This window comes from Rhopalosiphum maidis, chromosome 3, assembly GCF_003676215.2.
Source record: "Rhopalosiphum maidis isolate BTI-1 chromosome 3, ASM367621v3, whole genome shotgun sequence".
Taxonomy (NCBI): Eukaryota; Metazoa; Arthropoda; class Insecta; order Hemiptera; family Aphididae; genus Rhopalosiphum; species Rhopalosiphum maidis.
In genome coordinates, this window is record NC_040879.1 from 72284037 (window position 1) to 72290780 (window position 6744).

Genomic DNA, 6744 nt, shown 5'->3' on the forward strand with positions numbered 1-6744 from the left:
GTAAATCATCCTGTATAATATACACTCAATATCGACACTCTATTTATTATAATATATACTCGTATATTGTAGGCATAATATTATACTGACCGCTACCACGTATGCATGCTTAACCGGAAACTCGGGATTCTGGTATACTAAACGTTGTGCGGTGTTCGTAGACATATAAATTATAATATATTACAAGTATATGGCGGTATCTGACCTGTTGATCGAAAAACGAGTCAATGCGCGTATAAAGGTCGACACGGGTCCAACTACGACACGTTTATACGGTTTTAAATTCTATAATGTCTATCCATATTAACAATATAATATGTGTCACTTATGGAAATGGCAACTATTCGAAAATCCATTATTACCTATAAACGCAAGACATTACATTCACTCTAGTCTATACACAGATTTTCAAAAAAACCTACACAACATAATAAATATAAGTAATATATTTATTCAAAGAGTTCACGTTTATGATCTTAATTTCGAATTCTTAAATGAACGCTGGTTATCAACGTCGATGATTTAATTATACGTTCAGAAATTTAATTGTGATTTAATAGCATTCACAAAAAAAAAAATCATTACATTTAATTATATTTCATGATTAATTATAATCTGGAGGACAGTGGAGGTATTTTTTCATATTATGATGATGTTCTAATTAGCAGTTAAAATAACAAAAAATGAAGCGATTTTAAAATCACAATCTATTTAAATGATTTTCTGATTTTTATGATACTATATTGTCTTCTAGTTTATGTGCAATATAAAATTATAGTTAATTATATTATAGCAATGGAAATATAAACTTCTAAAATGTTTAGTTACTATTAACTTAGAATTTCACTTTATATTAATTACCTATATTATGTTCCCGCGTTATAAACTTTAACAGCTTTTAAATTTTCTTTTAAATAAAATAAATAAGTTTGTTACAATAAAAAAATCAGAAAACTGCACCTAGAACGCTTTCGAGAGAAAAATTCATCATTTACGCCCGTCCCAATGGCTCACCCGAAACCACAGTGGTCTGCCAACGCTTGTGTATATGTTCGTTTTTGTTCAATTAACTTGTACAGTTGTTCGACTACAATAATTGTCATTAAAATATGGATATAGAGGTACCCAGTTACTTTTTTAAGAATTTACGCGATGCACCATTATACGGGTTTTATTACTATACGTATGATACGGTAAATTATGATAATTAAGTACCTATACAATATAATATGCACAATGGTGTTTAATGTTGTTAAATAAAATACATTAATGTACACGCAACAGTCATGAGATTTTGATGTTATAAGTACTAGGTACGTACTTTAGACAATACAAATATACAATCATATGGTAAACTAATATTATAAAATACTCTGTAGGTTAGGTACCTACATAATATTAGGTACGCGCGGAATGCAATAAAAAAATAAAAATATGGGCTTAACAATAACATATTTGCTGCGTTTATAAACGTGAATAATATTTTGAACAACTAAAAAGTGTACAAACAATAAGCTAATGTACTTATACGGGTTAAGCATTTTGACATGTTATCTTGGAGAATATTATGACGCTACACAAACAACATGTATTTATAATGCATATACGGTGAAAATGACATATTATTCAAATTATGACCTAATAATACTTTATAAGGATTCCATATTTTGTCACAGGTCATAAATTTCATATCACCTAAAATTTCCGTATAGAAATCTTTCTTACACATCGATAAAAAAATAATATAATAATATAGAATAAACTATAATATAATTATTATATTATGCTAAATACATTGTGGATAGTATATACTATTACTTATATATACGTTAGAAAATAGAAATTAAAGAAATGCAGACATGACGTGAGTCATTATAGTTATCGTACTTTATTGAGTACCTCCTCTATCATTATAATATTATGTTATTGCGCCATGTTCTCATTTGATAAATGAGGATTGAGGACGAATAGTTGATCAACCAAAAGTTAACTGATTTTAAACTAATTTGAAATTATAATCATAGTGTTTAATGGGAGTTTTAATCTTTCGAAAGGTATTGTCTTACATATCGTGCCTGCGGTTAAAATACTGCTGTCTAGATTGAACAACATATTTCACCTTTATTTTTTTTATATATATATTTATGTTTAAAACACAGGTTGGGTTAGGTTATGTAACCATGTAGTTATTTATAAAATGGTAGACTCTCAACATCTATTATTGTTGACATCGTCACAATCATACAGTATAGCCTGATTATGCGTGTGACTTACCAGTTCCAAGTTTTCCGGAGGTTTGGCCTCGTATCTTCTCACGGACAAGGCTTTTCTGTCGCCGTCGGCAGATGTTCTGAAACCGACGGTCCTGCTCGTCACTTCAGTCATCTGAAACATTCGACGGTTTAATTTAGACCTATATCACTATATATTTAATATATATATACAAATTATTGTATTATATGCTGCTCGTATATATTATACGAGTAGTGAACCATACGCCGCGGGTGGTAAGTATAATGTTAAATTTATGTATATATAAGAAATGTTCCGGGCCGTTAATGCCGGAACGGTGTTTGTCCTCGTGTAAATACAAACAAAAATAATAACTCTACTTATCCTAGGCATATAGATCATACAACGGACAAGTTAATCCGATGTGTAAGGGTGACAAAAATGAAATAGTATAATAGACAGTAGGTATTCATAATAATTACGCAAAATACATACGCACGAACAAATAATAAACTAACTGTATAATATGTGTCAGTGTTAGGTAACTATAGTACTAATATTATTTTTATTTTTTAGGTATTTAAAAGAAACTTTGATTGTTTATATTTTGTACACCTATCTTACCTAAAGCTTTCTAACAAAGGCGATTTCACCAAACAGACCCGTAGTATCATGGATGACGAAGAAGATATCCCGCGAAAAGTGATGACACTAGACTAGTAGACTCTAACAGTCGCTATAATACGAAAATATAAACTACAATACGATCAGGTCACTTTAGTGAGATTGATAAATTGGTAGATAATAGCGAACGCCAAAATAAGTTTGTTTTGATGGTGAATTTCCAAATATTGCAAATATTTATGAAGTATAGTTACAAAATACGATTGATCCCAAATTATTGTTTTTATGATTTTTATTTTCGTGAAAATATATTATGTTAAAATAGTGTAACAAGCGAATGCTGTGAACATATTTAAAATATTATTAAGTAAGATCTAAAATATTAATGTTAAATATCTAATGGTTATTGTGTATCTATGGACATGTTAAAGTACGGATATATTTAGGTTTTTGTATTGAGTTATTTTTTAATAACACTATTATTATATAATCGAAATTAAAACATAAATAAAAACTCAATACAATGTTAATGAAGTAATCTCATCACACGGTCCATGTAATACACTTTAAGCGGAAATATTTTTCTTGATAAAAATAATAATGGCAAACGACGACGTTTAGATCGTTTTAAAGTGCAGGTAAACGCGTACAACAACGTAACGTTTAGCAAAATGATGTTCAACAGTTAGCAGCAAGCAACAGTAATACACTCGCTTAAAAGGTAATTATCAAATGGTAGTCGAGGGGGCAATAATTACAGTTGATGCTCTGTTCACGTGCGAACGAGTAGTGTTTTTTTCTTTACACAAGTTGTTTTCTTCGACACAATGAGATTAAACGTGTAATTATTATTTTTATTACGGTGCGTACAATAATTATATATACCCGTGGCACGCAATTTCTTTTCATAAACGTATTTTTTCAATGCGTATTAAGGAAGTTTAGTTTCAATGTTATAATATATGATAGCATTACACGAACACGATTCTGGATTTACTCATTTATTGTGAAATAACTTTCATCAGTGTTTTAGATAAGTAACTCAGATTTATGAATATTCATTAAATATACAAGTATCGGTGGCGTGGTATAGAAACTATAGTTCAAAGTGTAATAATATCTGTCATTTAAAATTAATAATTTTTAGTAAACAACTAAAATCCTGTTTACCATTCGTAGTTCCCGAAGATACCGGAAAAATAACTTATAATATTACTTATGTTTTTAGTTAATTTAAAATTTAAATTGTTTTCATGATTATACCTACTATTAATAAATGAGTTTTAAGTTTTTTTACCGAAATATAATTATTTATATTATACAAAATTCGTATAAACTAGCGACGGCGTGATGATTAGGCAATATATGTACATTCTTCTATGACATCTTAAAGTGCCTGTACTATAAATTACAGTCTATAATGCATTTTTTATTATCTTTTATAGCAGTTATAACAAATAATTAAATCGAAAATATATATTTTAAATATTATTTTTTTGACATTCCATAAGTAAGTATTAAAAGTACGTCTTTGATTTATCTTATTCTACTTAACAATCTACATAATATTTGTATAATATAATTACATACTTACATACACTTTTTTTTGTTATACGCTAATATACTAATATAAAGGTTCACAAATATTTCATGTGATTATAAAAAGTCAATAAAATTAAATTAGAACAAGCTAAACATTTCTTTTACGAATTAATAATACAAAGAAAAAACATGTTTTAAAAATTTGTCGTTTTTCCGAATTTGTACTTAACATAAAGTTATTGAAAAATAATAGATGTAATAATCGCTGCGAAAAACACTGGAATTGTTACCACGTTAATTATTTTACCCTTTAACCTCATAATTTCTAAAAATGCTTATTTCCTAGTTGCACGCAATATATATGCTAATTATTTAACTATAATAATATACTGAATTAATGTACTAATTATAGTATTATACTATTGAATTTTAGGTTTTCTTCATAATTCACTCGAAATAACGTAGAAATAGTTATGCTTTAAGTTTGGTATGGTTTCATACTTGATTACTTATAATCTAACTTTTGCAGTTCAGTAAATTTGTAAAGTGTTTGTTGATGAATTTTCATCTTTTATGTTATTATTTGTACATAAAAAATAAATGTAATACTATTTTATTTTAAAACTAAAAAATAATGATATTTAACTGTTACAACTTTGTCTTATTACATTGTTTGGGTTTATCTACTCTATGATAACGATATATATTTTTTAGTATTATAATAATGCAATTTTACAAATGTGTCGTATGTGAAAACTGTTATAAAACATTATTAGATATTACAATACTTTTGCTTATTGAATTTTGAATTACGTTACCACAACACATAAATCATATACGAAGGTCACACATTCGATGACAGATGTATTGTTATACGCTTGAGGTCAGCGGCACAAGACAAAGGATATTTGTATTTTCTGCGAGACAAATGAGATATTAATTTTGGAGAACGGGTGCAATTTCTTATTTGTGTTCGATGACTATTTTTGGTCTTTTTAATAACGAATGTTATTAAAAACAAATCAAGTGTACAGAAACATAAGTAATATGACCTCTTGGGGTCATCCATCGACCACACACGTATAAAATCTCGTCTTCGATTTTATTGTAAAATAGTAGAATCTTTTTTCTATTCTGCAATTAAACTCTAATAGATATATGTAAGAATAACATTTTAACAATGATAATTGCAATTTTATTTCTATAGAAAAATAAACATAGAAATTACTTAATTTCCAAGTACGTATTATAAGCAACTGTAGCGACAGTCAGTAATTGAGGTCTGTGGGTATTATTTATATGTAATATCCAAAATGTTAAGATTATTAAAAGATGAAATGTTTGCTTTGTTCTTTAATAATTAATAGGTATACTTAATGAGCTGTTTGAAAATAATTTTTGGTTTCCATACAAGCTAAGTAAAATATAATAATAATTATGTAAATATTTAATTTCTTGATAACAACGTGAGAATAAAAACAATTGGTGTGATAACTTTAATAAGTACTTCATCACTCTATTATGGTGTGTTAAAAACCTAGAAACAATATATTTTAATTTTTTATATAATTAAATATATATTACATGACTTCAGTTCTACATTATGTTATTAAATTCAATAAAAATAATACATTTTTAACTATGCAATATATAAATATTATAATATAACAAAAATTGTAAAAAACGTTTTAAGAAATGTATATGCTATAGTCTATACTTGAATTTTTAGGTTTAATATTAAATAACTAAGATTGTATTAACAAATATACAATTCATTTGTATTTTAGATTATTAATTAAATTTCTCATCAGCAATGCATTTTTATGTACACAAGATATTACTGCGTCAATAAATATTTATAAAACATAATTTAAATGGCTAAATCCTATTTTAATCGAAACAATTCAAAGTTGATATTCGTAAAAATTTAATGTATACTCAATAGTATCATATTTAACACGACAATATTTATTTTATATTATGATATTGATAATAAATTTTAACTGATAAGTTATAAACAATAACATGAACGTATAATGTAGGGAGCACGTATATCACAATTTAAAAGTCAGTTCTCTAATTGTTATAGGTATGTGATATAATTACATAAAAACCACAAAGTACAATTTAAATACGTAATTACAAGAATAAATACTTAATATAAAAATGAATGAATACAAAAATATGTAATAAACATTAAATTATGAAGTATAATAGTATTTCACATATTATAATAAGTATAAAAAGTAAAAACGCTTAACCATAAAGTTAAGATATTCAACCTATATTTTTATAACAGCTGTAATATATTAATAGATGATAATTTGTCTTGTAGGCTATAACTCG